Below are 24,390 nucleotides of genomic sequence, written 5' to 3'. Positions count from 1 at the left end.
CTGTCCCAGATCACCTCCAGAGTCAAGTTAACTCACAGCCTCTCAGCATGCCAAAATGCTTTGCATTTCTCCACAGGGTGGGCGGGCTAACCTTGGCTCAAGCTGTTTGATCCAGCTGAGCAGGAAAGCGTGCTCTACTGCCTCCCAGCTTCTTGCTGGGCCACTGCAGGCATGTGGCTGTATTTCCCGAATCAAAAGTGAACGTCTGTTCATTTGCTTATTAGTTCAATCTATACAGTTTAGACCAGGGATAGGCAACCCCTGGCATGCATGCCAATTAGTGGCACCACAGAGACATTTTCCTCAGCACACCAGAAAGTGCTGAGGAAATTGTTTTTAAATTTTTTTTTTAAATTAAGTTGCTGCTCTGGGCTCTTTGGAGCAGCCAGAGCTTCCATCCTCACGGCAGGCACCGGGGGTGAGGCCAGAGAACACGGGCACACTGCCTGTGTTCTGCTGACCCTCCCCCAAACCTTTACAAACTCAGCCACAGGCACCAGGAGCAGGATCAGCAGAAGGCTCACTGCATCCCTGCCCATGGTGCTTCCCCCAAACTGAGGCCAGAAGATCTCCCCACGCAAGCTGCCTCAGGTGTGGGGGTAGAAATGGCATTGAAACAGCACCCAGAGCTCATGCTGACTTTGGCAAGGTAGCATAAGCAACTCATAAGGGGGGACATGTGAGGGCAATATTCCCTCCACCCCACCCCTGATTTCCTCCAAGGCTGCTGGCAGAAGCCCAAGCAGCTTGCACTGCACTGTTGGCCAGGTCTGGAGCTGGGGTCAGGGCTGCGGCAGCCGGCCTGAGCCCAGCCATCACTGTGCAGCAAGCCTCCCCCAGCACCACCACTACCCCCTCCCACCTGCCTGCATTGTTGTGGGGCTGCTGCCTCATGAGCCCAATGCCCGTGCTGCTTGCCCACGTTTCTTCATTGCTGGGGGAAGGGCAGCCAGGTTCTAGCAACTGGTCCTCATAGTTCCTTCCTCCTCTTTCCCTTCCTCCCTTTTTCTCTTTTTCTTTTTTTCCTCTCTTCTCTTTCTTTGTGTCTCCTTTTCTCTTCTTTTTCTTCTCTTTTCTCCTTTTTTCTCTCCTTTTTTCTTCCTCTTTTCTCTCTCTCCTCTCTTTTTCTCTTTTTCCTTTCCCACTTTCTTTTTCATTTTTCTCTTTTTTCCTTCTCCTTCTCTTTTTTCTTTCTTTCCCTGTCTTTCTTCTCTCCTCCCCTATTTTTTTTCTTTCCCTGTCTTCTTTTTCTTTTCTATTCTTTTTTCTTTCTTTCCCTCTTTCTCGTCTCTTTTCTCTCTCTCTCCTCTTTCTTTCCCTCTTTCCTGTTCCCTCTTTCCCCTTTTTCTCTCCCTCTCTCCTGTCCTTTTTTCTCTCTCTTTCCCTGCCTGGTTCTCTCTCTCTCTCTCTTTTTCCCAGAAAAGAATACACAACAACAAAGGTAGTATATGAAGTTTTATTTATTGTCATCAGGTTTATAATTTTTAGAAAGCCTGGTATTTATTGTAAAAAGAAGAGCAGCATTTATGATTATTAACTATATTAATATGCAGTGCATCCTGCCATACACCCCCTGCCCCAGTTTTGTTTTTCTGGCATGTTGGCATTCCAGCACCTTACAAGGTAGACTCTTCAGTTTTTTTGGCACTTTGGCCAAAAACATTGCCTACCCCTGGTTTAGACTAGCCTGTGAAGATTGAATTGATTCAGCCTTGAGCTTTTTGAGTCTCTGTACTTTAGCCCAGCAGCCTAATTGTCCATGACTGCCTATGCCTTCAGACAGAAAAATAAGAACAGTGAAGGCAAGCATCTTCCACAAAGGTAAAAGAGGGCAAGACTTTATTGTGCATCAACTGCTCCACTGTACCTGTGTCCTCCTACCCCTTTAGGCACTCATGGAAGGATAAAGAACAGTCTGCTACCATGATAGTCAGTGAGATTGAGAGTTTAATGTTTGGATACAACTAATGACAAGTTCCAACAGTATTTGTCAGGTGCACACAAATTTATTAGGTCATTCCTGTTAGGGAGAAAACATCTATGTTTTGCCAGACATGATTTTGTGTTCAGATTTTCAAGAAAAAGGACCACAAATCAGTTCCAACTATTTTCCAGCTGTGTGTGCAAGAACAACACATTCTCTCACATGGGCATGTTCCAAGCAAACATTTTCTGTACATGGATAACTTCACAATAGCAGATTCTTCAGCCCTGGCTCAGTTTCATAGAGAAAATAATTATGGCAAAGATAGGGCATTCAAACTGGTGACATTTCAAATGTGTCCAACAAATTCTGCTATCCTTTTTGTTTTTAAATCAATCTCAAATGCTTACATGAAGCTGCTGAAATATTTAGATTTAAGAGTTTGAGACAGCTAAGATTTGAGATGGAGAGAAAGCTTGCTCTCTATTATTTGTTTAGTTCCAACTTCTGTAATACTTAGGCCTCCAGTAAGGGTGGCTTTATTCCAGATGAAAGAAAATGGAAAGCCTCAAATGCAGTAAATTCTTAAAAAACTAAAAAACTGACAATGTGAGGATAGGTGTCTTATATAAAATAGCTTAAAGGAAATGTTATACTGCAATATTATAAGAATATTTCAGTTAAGTTTCAGGTGAGGCTGGGATCACGGGCTGGGGTCATAGAGTGGTCACAGCATGGAGCCAGGGCCTAGGGCACAGCTGTGATCCACTGCCTGCACACCCCTGCAATGGGTGGCAGTTTCACGGGAAGAAATATGAAAGAAGCAGATCATGGCTCTGCCCTAGGCTCCAACACCCTAAAATCCTGGCTACAGCTCCTCACCTGCCCACAGCCCCATCCCATCCGCCCAGCCACATACCATGCCCATGCAGCTCCCAGCCAGTCTCCATGGAGACCCTGGGATTATGGAGCCAGGGCTGGGGCCAGGACCAGGACAGAGCTGCAATCCGCAGGCCACATGTCCCTACCCGCAGAATCGGCGCCCATCGCAGGGGCATGTGGGCAGCAGATCACGAATCTGTCCTGGCCCTGGCCCTAGCCCTGGCCCTGGCCGCATGCTGTCACCACTCAATGAGAGACTGGCTGGGAGCCACATAGCTGGGTGGACAGGATGGGGTCTCAGACAGGCAGGGAACTGCATCCAGAGCCAGGGGTGGGTTCCTGAGGCAATGACAGCACAGGGCCTTGGCTAGGGCCAGGCTACTATCCGCTCCCCACACAACCCTGTCTGAGGAGCCTGTGCTTGTCACAGGGATGTGTGGGCAGTGGATTATGGCTCTGTTGAGGGCCCCAGCCCCACACTGTCGCTGCCCCAAGATCCCAGGGTCTCCCCAGCTCTGCATGTGCATCTCATTCCCAGGCACTGCTCCTCACCTACCTGCAGCCCCATCCCAGCCACCCAGCCGAGCACCCTGCCCATGCAGGCCCCACCCATGTGGGTATGTTTTCCATATCAGGTAGTCAGAGGACTCTCCCTACAACAGCCACAGCCTCTTCCAAGCAACACAGGACCAGGGAACCAACACACTGCCACTAGCTGGTGATGACTACATTCCTGAAATTATAATCTCTCTACCTAGACTTTATATGTTGGAGACTACAAGTGAGAGAAGAACAGCATGAAAAAACCCTGGTCATACCCAGTTCACTCTTCCTTTCAGCATCCACTGTCTGCCACTGTGAGATGCAGGATACTAGGCAAGACAGACCTATGGTTTGATCCAGTGAATGGCAGTTCTCATCATTATACTTTACTTGTTAAATAATAGTGTGACACAATATTTAATTATATCCCTTGAATTTCTTGTGCATCTTTGCTGTTGCAGTGAGAGGTTTGGATACATACCAGACCCAAAGTAACAGTCAAAGTGGCCACTGGCTTAATGTGACAAGAGTAGTAAGGGTGAAGGGAATAATTTATGCAGCAGGAACAGCGGTTCATCAAGTCCGTTATTCTTGCTCTTTCTGTCTCTTTCTTCCTCCTGCAAAGCTGTAGTTTCATGCACAGATAAGCATTTATCTGCCTTCCAGAGCATTAGAACTATAAATACTTTGGGTGACAGATATTTCTGCTACGGGATTCAAAAGTGTGAGCTCAGGCATTGTGTTGAACTAACCATAGTGTGGCAGAGCCTCCCCTTATACATGTTTGTGAAATTTTAAATCTTGTCTGTTTGCACAAGACATATTTCTTTCTTTAGTTCTTTCCTTATGTCAATTATTTATATATTCTTTAAGATGGGTAGTAGAGCTTTATGGCCCTGCTTTAGCAAAACGCTACTATACAAATTCCTAAACATTGTGTGGTATGCTGTTCAGCAAGTTTTAATCTATCAAAAAGAAATTCAGAGGTCTGGAAGAATGATCTTTCACATATTAAAAACAGAGAAATATTCAGGAGTGGTCCACATAGATTGCATGAACTGACTTGCCCATCTCACATGAACATGGGACCCCCTAGAAATCAATTATGTTTAAAAAGTTAATTGTAACACAAGGCAAACATTCTTGCCTTCCTTTTTTTCTCTCGAGACTTCCTGAAGGCATGCCCAGTTTAGGTATCAAACTACCAATTCTGCATCTCTCAATGATCTCTTCCTTGGGTTTTTGGCAGAGCAGAACCTGATTACTACCAATGATTTATGAGCTTGTGTATGTCAATATGGCAAGCAAAAGAAAATAACATCAAGAAAAATAAAACCTTAATCTAAAATCAAAGGACTTCTGATATTTGTAGTTTAATGAGGAAAATATTCTTAATGGTATAACATCAGACTGTGACCTCAGAAGTAGGTGGATTGAGAGAGCAAATGAGCACTTTATAGCAACCAATCTCAAGTGCCATCCTGTCCTGCTTTCTCCCTGACTTCAGACTGACAGGGCTCACTACTGTTTCTGCATTACAGTAGTAACTGGGAAACCATCACCAAGTATAGCAAGATAACTAGCTGTTTAACCCTTTCTTGGCTCTCCTATTTATATTTTTCAGGATTCTGCCTATGCCTGCAAGATACAAAAGAACTATTCTTTCCTGCATTTACAACCAGATGTCAAAGTGTGTCACTTCAGAGACTCTTGAGAATTAAACACACTTTAGGTCTTGAATGAGAAAAATATTGACCTTTGAGATTCTGTTTCAAACAGGACTCCTCTTTGCTATTCTAACCTGGGGGAAGGGAAAGGGAGCAAGCTGAACGTTTATTACTGTAGCTAGTTAGATTTACTTGCCTGAGATAGCAGCATCTGGCTCCAAATACAGCATTTTGAAGTTTATTTTAGGTCTGTATAGCTGGCAGCTGGAATATGTCCCACATGCTTACACTTGGAATTCCCCTAGGAGAAGTCTTGTTTCAAAGGAAATTTCAGCAAACCAAAGCTACTGCCCTCTTTTTATTTTCTGATTAACTGACTGTACCATGGTATTAGGTTTGATGATGCTGAAATGCACCAATACTGAGCAACCAAATATAGTGGCCTGCTTTTGGATCTAATCTATTAACAATGCATGTTTATGTACACAGACACAGACACGCACACACCCCAAATGGGCACGGGCTTGCAGAGTTACACAGCAGCTGTGACAACAACTGATGTCACCCACTTTGCAGAAATTTCCACAAACATCTACTAAAGGCCAAGTTAAATGGAAGATAGAACTTATCGGCTTCTTTAAAGTGGCCTGGATGAGACCAAGTCATGTGATCCTCCTCCCTGCCAATAGGGGTGTGGTATGTCACAGTTCCCATATCAGCTGGCACATGTGCATGAGAGATATGAGAAAGTAAAAAAGAAGTTGCAATAATCATATCGCTGAGACTGTTGGAGTGTATCTACCGAGTAATTCCAATGTGCACATTTACATTTTAAAACTAGGTGGAGTACCATTCGGTCCATAGCTCTACAAACACACCATCCACTCCGTTCAGGCAGGTTGCAGGTGTTTCAAGCTATTCATTCCAAGTGACTGCAGGAAGAAGTTAGCTTCATATCAGGAATTCAAATGGGACCTGAATTATTTTTAAGCTATATTCTACCCTCTTCATACACCCAGAAAAGCAACCTGAAACAACATTTTTCCAAAATATTAAGATTTTCTTCACCCCACCCACTTATTGTTTTTACCTTCAAAATATTAGGAGTGTTAAGGCTGGTCTTCTCTGCTTTTATCAGTGGGCTGGCTGGATGTTTCATTTCTTTTTAACTAGGATCGTATCTGCACTTTAACGGGATGTTTTGATTCTTGCCCAAAATGTTGACTATATTGAAGCAAAATGTGTTATCCAAAACAAAGCACATCAGTAATACACAGCTAAATAACTAACAATCCACCCCTTACAAAGCCTAGGAAAAAAAGGTGTCTCTTTACCTCACACAACCTAATACAGGGCAATTAATTCAATGCAAAATACTAATGAAGAAATGGAAGTGTAGTTTTCAGGTATGTTAGCAGCTTAGGGAATCCTAAAAGTTCCCTTTAGTCTTCACCCAGATCTGGTCACACTGGGGAGGGGTACATACTACTGTCTTCACTAGGATTTTACCTTGACTTAGTTAACCTACATTCATTAACACAGTAACAATGCATTGTTTTTCCTAAAGGAGATGTACAAGATGAGGTCTTGACAGATGTGATGTTACCATTTCACTAGTTTTCTGAATACAGAAAATTACCTAATTATTTCCCACAGCAGATAAAAATAAGCAATAGAGATGTGTGTGCGGGAAAAAAAAATGACCATTCAGGGTTAAATTTCTTTTCATAAACTAGCAAGCAAAATGGCAGAAGTCCATGGTGCACATATGTATTTTTTCCCTTTGCAACACAACTTGATGTTGGTGGCTTTGCTTTTCTGCAATGCCACCTAGTTCTCAATTCCTCTGGATATGGAGAATGCATAAAGCAGGTATCAAATTTATGCACAAAGAACTAAATCACATTAGCAAACACAGATGTACTAATGCGCATTAACGCAGTGTGTGTCCATTGACTTGGGACTAACTTTAGTCCCAAGTCAGTCTGCACGTCTACATTAGTGCACTAATACACGTGCATATCTAGGCTAGATAACCTGCCTAAATCACCTTAATGGGCATTAAGCTAATGCGCATTAATTTTAGGCACACATAAAAGCAAGGTAGACAACACCCAGTCAGTACCATGTTTTGCCCTGCAGTGATTAAATTTCTCCAGAATCCTTTCAGGAGGCTCACTCCTACCTCATATGAGGCAGCATGGTATGCATTTTGACATAGGTTAAGAGGCAGGAGATAGGCATCTTGTCCATTTTCTGCTCTATGGCTGTGGGCAAATTGCACCCTTTTTGCACTTTTGTTTTCTCTGGCACCACTTGTCTATCTAGACTGTGCACTCTTCAAGGTTATATGCCTGCACAAAAACTCCTGGGATTTCCCTCTACCCCTTTCAACGGCTGGGTTTTGGAGGGGGACAGGGGAGTTGGGGCAGGGGGGAGTTGTTGGTTTATTTTTATTTTTATTTTTTTACCATCAATGTGCTGGCTTTTACTCTTCAGACCTGAAGATGAATGCCATGCATTTGAAAGCTTGTCTAATTCTATCCCAACTATGCATTTAGTCCAATCAAAGATATCACCAAAAGAAATTCTTCCCCTGAACAAAGCTTAGCACAACTGTGCCCTGTTCTCGGGTGGGGGCACTCTTGTAATGTTAATGATAATGATGCTTGGCCACATGAGATATTAACAGTACTGCCAATCTGCATCCAAAATGTGAGGTGAGGGGACAATTTCAAATTATTTGTCACTCATCACTGACATTACCAGCTCTGCTGTCCCACTTATCTCAACTTGCCAGCAAAATAGGCCCTAATGAGAACCAGCATCAGCACCGTGGTTATTACCCTTCTCACATACATCAAGTTTATTGTTTCCCCAAGAGATGCCGGTATTTCTGCTTGAGCTGTCAAGTTTCAGCCTAGCCCAGTTTGAGAAACATTGTGCTCACCCTGGGTACATACCGTTATATTAAGCACTATGTTATGAATTTTCTATCTCTGGAGGTTACACTACATAGCATATATATATATATACATATATGTCTCATCATATCAGTTCACAAATGGCATGCTCCATCCAAATACATCATCCTTTTCCCTGCCTCAAACTGAACGGTATTCATACACGATCTGTACTATATTTTCAAGCTTTTCCAACCTCCTTTAATTGTGCTGTGTTTTCACATCTGCTACAAACTCCACTGGATCCTAGAGCCCGCTGACTGTGGATTGAGGAAGTTAGATACCTATACTTTATTTATTGTTTCTATTGCAGTAGCTTCCCTAAGCTCCAGTCAAGGCTAGGGACCTTTAAAAAGAAAGTAATCTCTTTGGGACAGGAACCAACTCTCAGAACATGTACTGTATCCATCTCAATGGAGCACCAAATATCTCACAAAAAGATACTACCACAACACTAAATTACAATGAATTCTTTTAAAGTAATTTATAAACACAATTGATAGAGGCATTTTGGCCAAAGGAATATGGGACTGCTAGCACAGTCAAGAGACTGGTGACCAGCTGGTCATTTAGGCACAACCACAGGACTCCCATCAAAAAAGCCAATCAGAGATGGGGTAAAGCAGTCCTTCTCCATTTAGCCACTTTTTGCCCAATGCCTGCTCTGCCCACAATGGAACTGCACCAACTAACTACTGTCCCCACTGCAGCAGAGAACACAAGTGGCTCTGTCTGGCCTATCACCTCCCTCTTGTTGGACTAATCATGTGCATAGCTCCCACCTTCACTACATGATTAAATGACTTTTTTGTGAGAGAACCATTCATTATTACTATAGCTACATGAGCAAAAAGGTGGATTGCTGTACACCTGAAATCTTTCAGGAGCCTCCTGCTCTCACAGAAAGAAGGGCTTTCAATGTGCTTCCAATAAGTCTTGTGTGGAGGCAAATATGGCTTTTTGCATTAATTTTTTTTTCTGCCTTTATGCAGTCACAATGCTCTAAATGGCCCTATTAGTATTTTTTTATATAATCCTCCCCAAACGGAGGGTGAGATGCCAGCTGTGAATTAATAGCATTTATAAAGTTGTGCCAAAGGCTCTCAGAGCTGTAAGTTGTACACATGGGTGCTTTAAAAGCTAAAAAAGCCTTACCTTTCACGAGGCCTGAAATGTGGAGTCTCAATGCCCCTGCATCTGCAAAATGCACAAGGCAGCGGATGACAGGAAGAGTAAAGTGAATTTTAAATACAGACCTATGACTTCATCAGCACAGCCTGTGAGCCCATTCATAAAGGGCGATCTGTACTGCAGTGTTTGAAACACACAAGTGTGAACACAGAAGAAGCTCAAAGGGCCTATGTGAAAAATAGAATATTCTGTGTGGAAAGGAAGTTAGCTTGTTTTGATCCAAGGTGTTAATGAGCTCACCTTCTTCCCCAGCAGCAGCCTGCTTACCTGAACATATGAAAACATCTCTAATGTGTCATATTTGGTGTGGGCTGAATATGAGAACCATCTCAAGGATTTTTTTTCCCTCTTTGCATTCAACAGGAAAGGGATTAGTTAGTTTGAGTGTTGGTTATCAGTCCTGTTCACTAAAGAAAAAACACTTGCATACCCTCACTACAATTTATAGTACATTTTGGAGCAGGTGGGTGTGCATAAAATATTAACAGATACAGACAGGATTAAGTTTAGGAGACTGTGGGTTTAACAGTAGGTACCTACCCTGGTTCTACTGATGTCAATAAGGAAAGGACTCTGCTTTTTAATAACAGTAGTTAGGCCCTGACTTGGCCCAGACTGCTTGCCTTGTTACAGAGATCTCCAGAATAAGATTAAAAACAAGTCGAGAGGTAAGGATATTTTGAAGAAGATGGGTGATATCTTTTATTGGCCAGCAACAGGAGGCCTCTAGCCCCTATTACTTCAAGAAGGAGTGAAAGCAGTATTAGGTACCTCCAAGAATTCTGGGCAACTGAATTAGTGCCAGCAGCCAAAAGGAGCTAATGAAAAATCCCTGGGTCCAGTTAAAGTGATAGGCTAGGGACAGACATTCAAAAATCCTGAGCCTGAATTGATTCAATCTTTGCAGGTTAGTCTAACGTGGCTAGGCTAAACTGGTTTGTAACTGCACAGATATCCCTTCTGGACTGGAAAAATTGAGGCATATACCTGCAGTGGCTCAAGCTAGAAGCTGGGGGATGCTAGAGCAGCCCTCCCTTCCATTCCATAGTACTGAACAGAGGGAGTGGAGCATGGCCAGGCCCTGGCAGGATACTCTGATGTCCCCCCCACCTCCTAAGCAGACCAGCAGGGAATGTTTATCACCCCTAACTCAGTGTTTATCAACCAATTAAGAAAACAAAGCCTCTCTTCATTAGTTCAAGCTCTTCTTAAACAACTTTTCCTAACAAGGACATTACCTCCTACCTGTTGATTAGCTCCAAAAAGCCTGTCTGCCTTTGTCATCTCCCACAGCACAGACTGAAGCCAGCATGTGGTCTGCCAGCTAATGCTGAGAGGTTTCTGTCTAAAGCAGAGGAGTGGGGGAATAATCCCTGCTTAGCAAAGAGATACAGTCTCTGCCAGAGCTCCAGTGTGAGAGCAGAGGGGAGGGGCCAGCCCTGCTGTGGAACAGAGAGTCCCGCCCACCCCAGAGAGCATGCTAGGATGCTGGAGGAGTCTGGTTTATCTTAAACCAGCAAGGGGTCTGGGACAGACATTGCATAAGCTGGTGTGACCCAAATTAGTTAAGTCTGATACTACATTCAACCAGGTTTATCTCAAACCAGTTTCAGCCATTTTCAAACTGGTTTATATGCACTGAATATCTGTTCTGTTACAAGTTTAAACCAGTTTCTGATCACTTAAACCAGTTTGTGTGTCATGTCTATCCCTCGCCTTAGAGAGCATGTGACCACTAGGAAGGGTGGAGCCCAGACCTCTATAAATCTGGCTTCTGAATGAGAGAGCACCTGGGCTCAGGACATAGAAGAGAAAAGAGTTTTTTGAAAACAACTGTGAAGCTGTCTTTGTTAACTTGGAGAAGGAGTCCCTAGGAATGAGGGGGATCTTGTGAGTAACCCAGAAAGGACAGGGGCTGCTGAGTTGGTACTAGCCGACAAGCAAAAACTCCTAAAAGGCCAACCCCAGGCTGTAGATGGGAGTGGGGAAGAGCCTCAGGGAAAGGCAAACCCCAGCCTATAGACAAGAGAAGGGGGAGCCTTAGGAAAAGGCAAACCCAAGGATTGACCTGAAGCTTGAAATGACAGCCATGAAGCATGGAACTGGCTAGAAGGGATGAGTTGAGGCCACATGAGACACCCTGTTGAAGGTGCTGTGGAATGTCTCCTGCAGAAGGTAGCAGTCCTACAGAAGTACTCCAAATGCCCAATGGAAGGTGCTGCATTACATAGGAGTGAGGATGGTGACAGTGGTAGGGCCAGGGACCCAGTGAGCTGAGGAAAGGTCGACAAGAAGAGGCCCAGAGGACCATGCAGAGTGGGGAATACACCCAGGAAAAACTGTGCTGAAGGGGGAGGAACACATTCCAGATAACTATGCTGAGGTAAAATAGTCCTAGAGGACTGTGCCAAGGGACAGAATCCCTGAGGATTGTACCAAAGAAAGAAAAACCTCCAGAAGCTACACTGGCTTCTAAAGGCAGCCTTCCAAATGTATCCTAATATGGAACACCAAAGGTGCGGCAGGCAGGAAATGAGAGGAGGCAATGCCACAGAAGCTGAAGGGCACAGCAGGCAAACCTGACTGCCAGGGATGGCAGACTGGTGTCAGAACCTTACATCTGCTACATGAACCAACTGTATGGTTGGAAAAGTCAAACTACCCTTGACGCTTACATATTTCCTGGATCATGGCACTAACAACATCAGTCAGTCACAAAATGGATAAAAACAATAGCAACAGTGCAAAGAGATCAAAGGATCACAGCAACTTAAAAAGAAAAGCACCAGGTTATCTAGTCAAATTTCCAGGCAATACAACCTTGTTGCCGTAGCCCCTATGAATGTCTACCACTGCCACCAGTGAAGTTCCACTGGCAAGAGTAGGAACACTGTTGTACAGGCCACAAGCACTTTTACCACTGTGGTAGCCAAGAGAGGGAATTAGCCATGTTAGTCTCCCTTGAGGAAGAAGGCAAGGCAGGATGGCACCTTAGAAACTAACTAGTTCCAATATTCATAAGTGTATGTTTCAGATGGCTACTGCCTGCAAAACCTATGCCTCTCTGAATCTGTTAGTCTCTAAGGTGCTCCTCTACCCTGCCCTGCCATCTGCCTGACCCTGCTCAAAAGAGGTCTAAGATTGAAAAATGGTAAAAGCCTTGGTAGATACTATGTCTTACCAGTGCAATGACCTCCACCTGTAGATATTAACAGTGAGAAATTTTAGAGCAAAGTAAACTAGCACAAGTAAGTTAGAAGCATGTTTGCTTCCTTCAACCTATAACACATGCATATTTCTCTGCAATTCTTTCTCTTGTGAAAAATCAAATCCCTTGTCCAAATATTCTCTTTGATGGGTCAAACTGCATCCTCTAAACACCACAGAAACTTCCTTTCCATTGTATCTATCCTCTGGCACTCAGGTGGATAAAGGTGGGACTTCCATTAGGCTGAGTTGTGCAATGCACAGCTGTCTAACTATTACACCTCTGTTTCTATGCACTGAGTCGGTAGAGCTCTAAAGACTCTGCTGAATGCCATTTGGCCTTCAGCCCCATGCAGGTTATCACAGAAGAGAAAAGCTGCATATTCTCCCAGAGAAACCATTGCTTTTGTTCTCTTTGTGTGTACTTCTTTTTATTCATCTAAAATAAGCTATTAGGGTAGAAAGTATGTTTGCTCTATGGAAAGAAATATCAGAGAGTGTTGGCATATGGGCAAACAGAAGGTCAGAAACCCAAAGCAAAGTAAGCAGCACAGACTTGCAATTTTATTCACTGTGATGTTTGCAGTTGCAGGCTTGTGCCAGTGTCGCAATATATTTGAGCTCACTTAATATATTACACTGTATGAACCCATTCAACTTCAAATAATCAATAGCTTGGTAAGCTAAAGTTTGCAGCTATTTGTTCTTGTTGCAGGCCAAATTGAGATGGGGCGTGCCACAGACATTCCTTTGCAAGGGGCAGCTTGCAAACTAAACCAGAAGAAAAAGGCTGCTAAAAAAAAATTTGCTCATCACTATAAACCACAAAAGAGAGAGAGAGAGAGAGAGAGAGAGAGATGAAAGTGAAAACTGAATCCAAGCTAGAACAAACAAAATGTCAGGTACCCTGCATGTGCCCTGTGTGACATCACTATTTGCAGCATGGGCAGGATCCTGCAAGTGCCTGAGTGCCTCAAGTTCTACTGAAAGGGCCACAACTCCATGACTGGCATCACAGCCTAATCCTGTGAGTTGCCGAGGACCCTCAACTCACACTAATTCACTGGCAGCTGTGGGTATTTAGCAGTTTCAGCAGGCACCCAGCACCTAAGCAGTCCAGGGCTTAATGTAAACATGCTCCAGTAATCAGTGATTGCAAACAGGCAGTGTTAATAAATAATGTGTTAATCACTGGTGTAAATAATCGGTTAATAAACCAATCCTGAAAACACATCTTGGTGAAACTGTCATTGCCAAATTACCACTTCTCCCAACAAATTAAAACATCATTTTTATTTTAATAAAAAGTTTATCTGGTAAATATGCCTCCAAATTTGCTTTTGCAATTTATTTTTTAAATATTAAAGCCAAAAAGGCTGAGATTGATCCATTTATGTTTGGAATGAAATAAAAAGATTGAATAAATCAAACGCTCACTCCTGGACTATTATTGTATAAAACATTATACACATTCATGAAGTTAGACCTTTTTTAGCTCCATGTACTTGGTTGCTTTTCCTCTGTCTCATCCTACAAAAGCTAGAAGGCTTAGTGCCAAACATGCTTTTGTTTGCTTTTCTTCTTAGGTTCTCATTAATAAAAATGAATAGAAAGGAAAGATCATTGGGAATGGGCTCTCAAGTGTCATGCTCAGTTTTACTTCAGTTTTTGTTTTATGCATTATATAGGGAAAAGCACACAGTAAAGAAATATACTGGCCCTAGGTTAAACAAATAGCTGTACTAATAAACAAAAGAACAGAGAGAGTTATAACAGTGATGTTCTGACTTGCCACAAATTAACATAATGTGATCCTTTCTGTGGTGTTATTAATGGGAAAAGGTCACTAGCAAAGCCCCAGCAGCAAACTGTTCAAATGACAACCTGAGAGATGGAAAAGCTGCTCTAAGGTTTTTTCCAGTTCCCCACAGGCACAACACATTTTCAAACCACTTAACTCACATATATATCACACACACACACACACACACACACACACACACACACACACACACACACACACACACACACACACGGTTAAATCATTTCCAAACCTGGAGAAACAGATTGGTTGTACTGTGGGATACGTGGATTTCAGCACAGCTACTCAAACAGTGTATCCTATGATTCCTACCAGAAGCAGAGTTACAAAATCATTTTAATAAGTGTATAGAATAAAGAGGACTCCCAAGGCAAACTGAACATGGAGGACAACATATAGCTGTTGATTCTCCAAGAAATGCAGGCATATCTGTTTACATTTAAATAAAGGTACTTGTAACTATGGATTGAATGGAAGTTACTGTCATCTGCTCCCTGGTTCCTGTCACAGCTAAGTTTCTGTTTAATGCTAGAAATACATGCGTCTCGCATTCATGCAATCATATAAATAGGCGTTTTGAGGAGGGGTATTACAAGTGGTAGTCAGGCTGTGAGAAGAGCAATGGATTCCCAAGTCCACAGAGAGACACAGATAAACTCAAGAATGAAACAAAAGGCATATTAAATCAAGGTTTGCAAAGTATACACAGTAGGAACAGGCATAAAGAAGAAATGGGGGTAAAGAACAATTATGGAACGTGGAAACTTAAGGGTTGAGGACAGAGAGAAACCAGTAAGAGTTTCAAAAAGGGGAATGACTGCAACATGTCTGCACTAGGGGTTTTGTTTCAGGCTGGTACAACAACTCCAATGCCACTGCGCTAACACAAGGCCTGGTGCAAATCTGTTGTGTAAGTGTAGAAGTGACTCATTCCAATGTGGCCTTCACTTTACAAGTTGTGTTAGCAAAGTCACTTTTTGTATTAGTGCAACCCATCTTCATTTGCACTGGTACAGCAACAAATGAGCCCTGCAGCCACATCCAGACATGCAGGGACATGCAGTTTGTAGCACCACAAACGGCACACATGGAACATTAAAACATGTCCCATGCTGCAGATATGCAGCACGGGGGCAAAGTTTGCTTCTAGTAGGGATGCACTGATAGAGATTTTTTGGGCTGATACCGATGGCCAATTTTTTAGGAGCAATATTGGCCAATACTGATCCAATTGCCAATATGCAGCTCAGCAGCTTGGAGGGCTGGTAGATGTCTGGCTGGTAAGTCTGTCATGGGGGAAGGTGCAGGGGGAGGGAAGGGGAGTAGGTTGGGGGGCAGATTGAAGCCCCTGCAGTGAGGGAGGGAGTGGGGCTGTGGCTGGGGCTGGGGCAGAGGCAGGGGCAGGGGCAGGGAAAGGCGCTGCCCAGCTAGGGCAGGGCACAAGATGGAGCTGCAGCTTTACTGGGTGGTGCGGGGAAGGGATGTGGCTCCTGCCACTGCACACACCTGGGGATGGCATGGGGCGGGGGTGCCCCCGGACCCACGTGTGGGGCAAGGGGAGGCTGCCGCTGCAGGCTGGGGCTGGGGCTGGGACTGGGGCTGGGACAGTGCCAGGCTCTTCCCAGTTTGCAAACACCGCAAACTTCACTGTAGCCCCCTGCCACTTGTAAATTACGCACAGAGAAGGACAGTGGGGAGGGAAGGACAGGTGACGGGCCAAAGCCCAAGTGCCCTCTTCCCACCCACTTTCCCCAGCAGACCCCCTGTTGAAATTCTACTCAGCCGTGAATCTGACATTTCAGCTGCCACCATTGAGTCCATCCTTCAACACCCAGTAATAGAATCTCTTACTGATCCCCCATCCTGCAAGGAAGTCTGGCATGTCATCACTCAAACGAAGAACAATAAGGTGCCAGGACCAGATGCCATTCCTGCAGAGGTCTTCAAACTGGTGGAACAGCCATAGCGTAAAAATTTCACCAACTTCTCACCAAAATATGGGTTAATAAGGAAGGTCCACATGACTTAAAGAATGTCAACACTGTGGCCATCTTCAAGAAATAGGACAAGTCCAGCATGTGGGAACTACTGAGGCACTGCACTCCTCTCCATTGCCAGAAAGATTCTGACTTGCATCCTTCTGAATCATCTCCTTCCCCTTGCCAAAGATGTCCCTCCAGAATCCCAGTGTGGCTTTAGACCATCATGAGGTACCACCAACATGATTTTTGTCACACAACAGATCCAGGAGAAATGTAGAGAGAAAAACCAGGAGCTGTTTATGACAACCATGGATGTAACCAAGGTCTTCAACACCATCAAATCATGAAGACTTATGGAAGATGGGATAACTGGCACAGTCCTTTGCAATGGATCAGATTGACCCATTTACCATCTGTACTAGTGTCAAGCAGTACCATCTGTACTAGTGTCAAAATCTATCTTGCTGTGATTTTGATTCTCATCCGTGACTGCCCTCCTCCCAGAATAGGACTGAGACGAATCTGCAGTCCACCCTTGACCTTTTTACAGGTGCCTACCACATAGCCTGGGACTCTCCTTTAATATTGGGAAGATCACCATGCTCCATTAGCTTGCCCTAGCACAAGATGCCCCCATAAATTACCACTGGTGGTGAACCCCTGGAAAATGAGCATTTCCCACATCTTGACAGCCACCTCTCCCAGTCAGTCAGTCTTGAGGTAGAAATCCACACCCCCCCAAGGTACCACCTTTCATATCTGTGGAAAAACTTGCAGAGCACAGATTGGACTCTTCAGCCAACTTGAAACTCACCAATAATCCTCCCTTCCCCTCTCCCCCACCCTTGGCAGACATTATCCTTGTATCGAGGGATAGCCACAGTTACTACTACATTTGCGCCCCTGCTGTTCCAGCACCAGGAGCCAGGAGGAGCTGGGCAGGGACAGTTTGCCCAAAGCAGGACAAGTTGTCCCACAACAAAGTGCACATTCAGGGGCATGTGTTGAGATACAAAGTAGCAGCACAAATTTGTGGCACTGCAAGTGCATGCCTCTGCACGTCTAGATGTGGCCTAAGAGTGCAAGAAAAAAATAAGCAGCATGGAAAAGCCCTTGGTTAGAGCTGGATGAGGTAAAAGGAGGTTTGGCAACTTTTTAGGATAGACTGGAGGAGGAGTCAAGATGTGAAACAAGGAGGCCAAAGAGATCTGACTGCAATACATACATAAACTATTATTAAAACTAATTCAGCCATTAGCAGAATTTAATTGCAGGATTCTTGATTTTACATGACGCCTCTGAGCCATGAAAAGCATCATACAAGTCACTGTCCTTAATATCAGTTTCCATAGTTGTAGGGAACATTCTCTTACAGGTATGAGGCAGAGTCCTCTCTGAGCAGTGCTCTAACACCACAGCTCAGGCCATGCAACAAAAGAGAGGCTGTTTTTTGGAACATCCTCTTTTTCAGGCTTGAGTGAAAAAACTACTTTCCTTCCCACTGGTGATCATCTAGCATCCTGATGGTAATGATGGCCAGAAGGGTATTACCAGGACAACATTTGATGCCTTCTTAAATTCTTTCAATTCTGAAGGAATAAGATTAATATTATTTGGCCCAAACATTAATCCTGAGTTACACAAAGCTCTGTAAAACTAATCTGTTCAGCAGTCACTCAGAGCAGAGAAGTCTAATGACAGTCTTCTTCATTCAGTGTCAAGTTCTAACCCATCAACATTACATAACATGAGCCCCTGTACAACTCAAAATTGCTCCCAACTTGGTCTTGCAAGAACTTCTGAGCAGCTGACTTTCCCGCAATCTATCAGCCACGCATAATAATGACAGCTCACAATCACAATTCACAATCAGAAATGAACATAACACAGAATTTCAAACACATATAAACAACCTACCAATTCACAATTTGTCCTGAGGTTGCATGGACTTATGGGGCTCCCTTGACCTCAGCACTTCTGCAAATTGCAAGATAGCCTAGGGTTCAGCCATCACAACTTGCTGTGATTGTGGCTTGCCTGAAAACTTCTTTAACAAATCAGCTGACTCAAGGGATCAACAAGAACCATTTCCATGTAGTGATCCCTGGTAACATCTCTGATGGCTAAGAGCTCTTGAATCAACAAAAACACCAAAGCACACAAAGATAAAGCTGACTCAGTGCGCCCATCTCTCTCCTGATGGTGTTTTGAGGAGGTATTGCTATTAGTTCTCAGAATACCAGTGGGAGAATAAACCTCAAACAACTGTGGTGCTACCTCTTGTGACACCACAGCTGTTTGCAACTACCATTTCTTATCGTATATATGCACACTATTATTTAATGTGACAGTTTCCAGGATCCTAAGGACAGCAAATATGTTTTCCATTCTGTGTCAGTTTATATATCTGCAAGTCCCCAGTGACTCTGACAGCTTTTTAACAGTGTAGATACCTTGTTTTCAGGGGGTTTCTATTGAAGAAAATGTCAGCAACAACACATGCCTCATCGGTGCTGCTCAGTATACCAACAGTGATAAATGTAGATCAAAGTTTGACTACACATCTTTTCATTCTTAAGGTGGTTTATTATTTTGACACCACTTCCACTGACCCATTAAACTGGGACATGGTAGGGAACAGCAGTTGTGTGTCTAAACCTTAATTTCACTGCAAACTGCTTAGACTCCTGCTGACAGAATTGTGGCAGAATGTCAAACATTACTGTGTTAGGTATACAATGTCTAATGAACATGGATTGATATGCATAGCCACCTGTTTACCTGTATTATCATCCAGTAAGGCTCTTCCAGGAAAGTGACAATAATAGTTTAGGACAAGTACATAGTTTGTTCCAGTCAGCCTAAACAAATCTATGTCTACTTTGTTTGTAGACCCATGTTCCCCTATGCCACCAACCAGGGCTCTGTTGCTTAATTTGGCATGTATTTTGTGTTTATGCAACTAGACTCAATAGGTCCAAAAATGTCAGTGTTCATTTAAGGCCAGTATAAAACATGCCCAGAAATTTTCTTAAATACATGATCCCCTAAGTGACTTTCATGCTTCCTTTTTAACATATTTTATTCTAACAGTTTAGGAATTACCATCTTTGAACTTTTAAATAAAATCCCATCTAGTACTGAGAGTAAGGATTGGAAATCATTGTTCTGTCCATGCTGTGCTAATAGTCTTAATTACTTGCTGCCAGATATTATCCTTAGCAGTAGATCTGGAAATCATAATCCATGTTTCATCTCAGATTCATTTTTTTTAAATCAAATTAAAACATACACATAATCTAACTCTGGACATCACTCCACTGCCTTTTGCTCAAATCTTTTACAGAGTATGCCTGTAATAAGCAAATTGCTTCTAGATTATTATACAATTTGCATATCATCCATTCATAGCTGAAAAAATTATATGCATTCTTGAGGGCTCTACAGGCACAGAAAGAAGTGACAATGTTTGACCAATCTGGCCCCTGAAAGCGTTCAACAGCTGTGACCAAACAGAGGTGCACAGCTGCAAAGCATTTTAAAAGGCCCCAATCCCATGAAAATCTCAAACCTCATGCAACGAGGGTTCAAATGAAGATGCTGCAAAATGCAGTACCTTCAGTAACTTGTGTCTGTGCAGCTGTGCTCCCAGCACTGTCTTCAGAATGGGAGGGGGGAAAGGGAGAAAAGGGAGTTCGGTGTGAGATTTTTCAGCCAGGGCTGCAGTGTAGGGTGGGTGGATTGGAGCCCCCCACCCCCAGAGGTGTGGGAGGAATCCAGTCCACCCACCCCACACTCTAGCACCAGCTGGGCAACCCCCAGAATGAGCTCCCTCCACTCCCTTTCTTCCCTCCCATTCTGAAAACAGCAGCAGGGCTGGGAGGGGGCAGAGAGGCATCGCGAGAGGAGTCGGCTGCAGGCTCGCAGCCAGTCTAAACAGCAGCTCAATTCTCCCACCCCTGGGACCCAACAGCAAATGTCTATTGGGTCTGGGGCATCGTTGTAACTCATGCTGCTTCTTTCAAAGTACCAAGAGTTACAATGGGGAGCTGCTCTTCTGCCTGCGCCTTGTGTTTCAGGCCTCTTTTAGCAGTTACAACAAGTGGTTTATGATCAAAACTAACTAATACAGATTCCCAAAAATAAAGACACAGACCTTTACATCCATGAACATAAGCCAAACCTTCTCTTTTCTTTCAGTGTACTGACATCTAGTATCTGCTTGTTCCTGTGATGCATAAATACTGGTCCCTAGTTTTAACTAGACTCTTGTAAGGAGATTGTGCCATGCTCTCCTTAGACAGATCCGTGGACAACTTGGTTTTGGATACATCACACTCTCTTTCTCAGATTCTTTACTGAAATTTACATCCTAACACATTCTGAGGGTTCATTACAGCTAGATTAGGTATAAGCTTGCCTACACAATTCACTGTCTCAAGAAATCTCCATATCCTGCTCCTTATCTGTTGGTACAGGCATGTTGACAGTCGTTCCACCTAACTGATTTATTAGCACACCTCATTGTAATCATTTTCTTTCAGGTATGTTATTTCCATTATAAGAGGGTTTGTTTGTTTTGTTCTACTCCAGCAGCTCTGGCTCTTACCTGTACCATACCACTTGCCAAGTTTTTCTATGGTTTTCCCCCAGAAACAAACCTCATTCATGCAAACTGTGTCTCCCTGTAACAAAAGAAAAACACCTCAAATATTTCATCTTTACAAAAAGTGCAGTATTCTTGCTCTATATTTCACAATTTCTTCTGCCTGAGTTATCTGAAGATAATTAATAAGAGATCACTATAATCACCCCAATACAAGAGGTGCTTACCACCATAAGCAAATTCCCTATCACCCAAACCACACCCAATGGATGTAGACCATGCCTGGACAAGAAATGCAAAACCTGCCAACATATCTCCACCACCCCCACAATTACTACACCCCACAACAGAGCCATCAGCTGCACCTCCAGAAATGTAACATATCTCATCCAGTGCACCAAATGCCTGATGGAAAATACGTAGGAGAAACCAAACAACTGCACACCAGAATGAATGCACACCAGAAATCTATCAAAGACAGAAATACCCAGTTACCTGTGGGGGCACATTTCTCATAGGACAATCACTCCCTCTCCAATCTTTCAGTTCTAATCCTCAAAGGGAACTTACAACACACCTTTTGCAGACGAGCCTACGAACTTCACTTCATCAAACTACTGGATACTAAAAATCATGGACTCAGTATAGACATTGGATTGATTACACATGATAACCTGCCTGACATCTGATTCACCTGGTACCTGCCTGACCTGACCTATTAAATCTCTCTTTTTTTTCCCCCACCTTTTCTCCTCTCCTCTCCTCTCCCCTTCTTCTCTGCCCTTTTTCTTCCTGATTCCCTACCATTTCCTTTTTATTTATAGTCTCGTTTTTACCTTATTATTGCCACTGTAGTGTTTTGCCTTTGGCCATTTTTGTCCCCTGTTTTTCTTTGCCTCTCCTTCCCTGCTTTACCTTTTGTTTTTCTAATTTTGACCCTTTTATATTTTCACTGACATCCCCTCACATTTTTAGCTTCTCTCATTCCTGCTTTCCTCATCTCCAACTAGTCCCTTTTCCACAGGGAGCCTCTTTTCCACCTTGTATTTTATCACTTGTCTCCCTCTGATCCTTTTTTTCTCTTTCCCCCTGCTTTACCCCTCCCCTGCTTTACCTTTTGTCTTGCTTATCTCTACCTATTTACATTCTCACTGACATCCTGCCACACTTTTAGCTTCTCTCATTCCTTGGAGTCTCAGAACAGCAGAGACTCCCTAGGCCTGGCAAAGGGTGACTGCGCCCGAAAGCTTGCCAAGAACCTTTTTCTAACTACTCAGTTGGTCTACTAAAAGATATCATATCTAGCCAAAGAACATTGCCCACCTATGTCCTTAGATCACCACGGCTACAACCAAAAACTCAGTAATAAGAGATCAAGTACTTCAGATCAACCTATTGTAAAAAAACAAAGCCACCTTTAAAATATATTTCTTTCTGCCTAAAGTTATTATTTGCAGACGGAGAGGGAGGGCTGTCTAAACCTCCTTCATTTGTCTTCCACATTTCCATTAAGTTGGCACTTTGGAACGGCTCTTAACTAACCAGTCATCATATGTTCTTAATTAATTATTTTCCCTGGTATCACATGTTCAGAAATCACTGAGAGCCAAGAAGCGTGACAGAAACCTTCTTCATTCCCTGTGAGTTCCAACTGACCTGCACGGTGTCGCACAAGTCTTTGCACAACACTGGTTCCAGAGGAACTTGCAGGAGTCTTTTACAAGAGCAGGAGGAGGTGTGTTGTGGGTGTTACACACACAGAACCATGAGCAATGGTCCATAACTGGAGCTCCCTGATAAACCCACAAAACAAGCACATCAAGTAGCGATGAGGAAGATGATGTCCTACCAGTGACACCTAAATGCCTAAAACAAAGCCCATTGTAGCCATTGATTTGAGATCAGTACCTAAGCCACAAAGCCAGTATAAACTTCATGTTGAAAAGTGCCCATGCATCATTTTTTCTTGTGTAGATAAATATGAAATACAGAGGCACCGATGCAGGGAAAGGCTGTTCAGGAAAGTAGAGGAGAAAAAGCACCGGAAGCCAAATCAGCAGTTCACTGAGTCAAGAGCCACATTGCCACATAATGAGATCCCTCACAACAACTAAAAGAACAGCAAAAAAGTAGTAATAGCATGCAGTTGAGAAGAAAGCAGTCCTGTGACATGCACAAAGGATAGATGCACTGAAGAATCTCTATCTCAGGATTAATTTTAAAACTGGAGCTATTATTAATATTATTTCTGCCTAATGTCATCAAGTGGGGTCAATTTTTGCTCTCAGGTATGTTGTGTAAATCTGCAACAGCTCTTTAAAGGTAATGCAATTGCTCTAGACGTACAATTGTTGTAACCCAGAGCAAAAACTGGCACTTGATCCCCCTCTCTCACATGGAGGGCTACTTCTGAACTCTGATGTATATTTTTATTATGTTTATCTAGGCTGTGACAGTATTTGTTTAAATACAGGAGCAAACAAAAAGGGAGGAGAGCAGAAGAATGAATGTGCTCTTGCAGTGTAAGTAATATAATGCATAAGAAACCTCTTTTTGGTGAAGGCAATTTCAAACTCAAAGGATGCACCTACATTGCATCCTTTCCACTGCTCCCAGGTACATCCAATGTAGGTACATACTTGGCATCTGCTCCCAAGTATGCTCCACCTGCCCAAGCCCATTTAGTCTCTGACCTTGAAGGTCTCCAAAGCAGATGCCTTCATATTAGCTGCACAAGTCAGAAGCATAACAATGCAGCCAGGTACCCAGGGCAGCTGGATACATAAGTGCAACAGCCACTTCTGGCTGCCACCGGCACAATCATGTGGTTTGAGCAGCAGTTTCCCACCCCCACCCACCAAGTCAGCACCCAGGGTGCTCAGTCCACCCTGGTTTACATAACTGCCACTACCACATTTCCGTGTTCGACCCACACAATTGGACAGAGCATTTTCAGGAATACGTCCTCGCCCCCACCACCCACACTGGCACACAAGGCAGCTATCCCCAAAGATTGTTTCCTAGAAGCATTTAGGGCGGCGATTCTCAACATGCATGCTGGGGTACCCTGGCATGCCCCGAGATCCTTTCAAGGGTGCCATGGGGCGCCACACAATGTTAGCAGTTAGATAGGCAACCATGTTTCAAAGATAAGCCCAGATATTTCCACCGTGTATAAAACATTTAATCCACAGTGTTAAAAACATTCTGTTATGGTCTTTTTGAGTTCTTTCCAACAAAAGAATCGCTCTACTTTTTTCTGTAGTCAAAAATAAGTGAAAACAAAGACTTGGCATTTTCCAAAGGTGGGGAGGGGAGTAGGCTTGAGCCTAAACAGTTTGAGAACAAGGACCAATCCTAAGAACACAGAAACATTTGAACAACTTTACTTGTGCAAGCAGTTGCACTTAACAAGACTGCTTATGGGAGAAACAGCATTCATGTACTTTGGTATTTACAAGATAGGCTGCATCCTTTGACCCTACACCATCAAAGGCCATTTTACATTTTCAGGAAACTACTTTATCCTTGCCTCTTTTAGGAAACATGTGCAAGAGAGATTTATAATGCTGGCTGGAGCTATGCTTAGCAAGGGCAGGCACC

The 24,390-nt window shown here is 43.4% G+C and overlaps 1 long non-coding RNA gene across 1 annotated transcript; it reads right to left on the bottom strand.

The window, feature by feature from the left end:
* Nucleotides 1-10,090: 10,090 nt before the first annotated feature.
* LOC109319215 lies at nucleotides 10,091-23,668 on the bottom strand. Its single transcript, XR_002103414.1, has 3 exons — nucleotides 23,657-23,668; nucleotides 20,365-20,374; nucleotides 10,091-10,204 (listed from the first exon to the last, which is right to left on the bottom strand). It is a non-coding gene; the product is annotated as an uncharacterized LOC109319215 (long non-coding RNA).
* Between the last annotated feature and the right edge of the window lie 722 nt (nucleotides 23,669-24,390).

The sequence above is a fragment of the Crocodylus porosus genome, unplaced genomic scaffold, assembly GCF_001723895.1.
Source record: "Crocodylus porosus isolate Cpor-Errol unplaced genomic scaffold, CroPor_comp1, whole genome shotgun sequence".
NCBI classification, from domain to species: Eukaryota; Metazoa; Chordata; order Crocodylia; family Crocodylidae; genus Crocodylus; species Crocodylus porosus.
The sequence above is the reverse complement of the archived record's forward strand: the minus strand, read 5'-3'. Positions and strand labels throughout refer to the sequence as shown.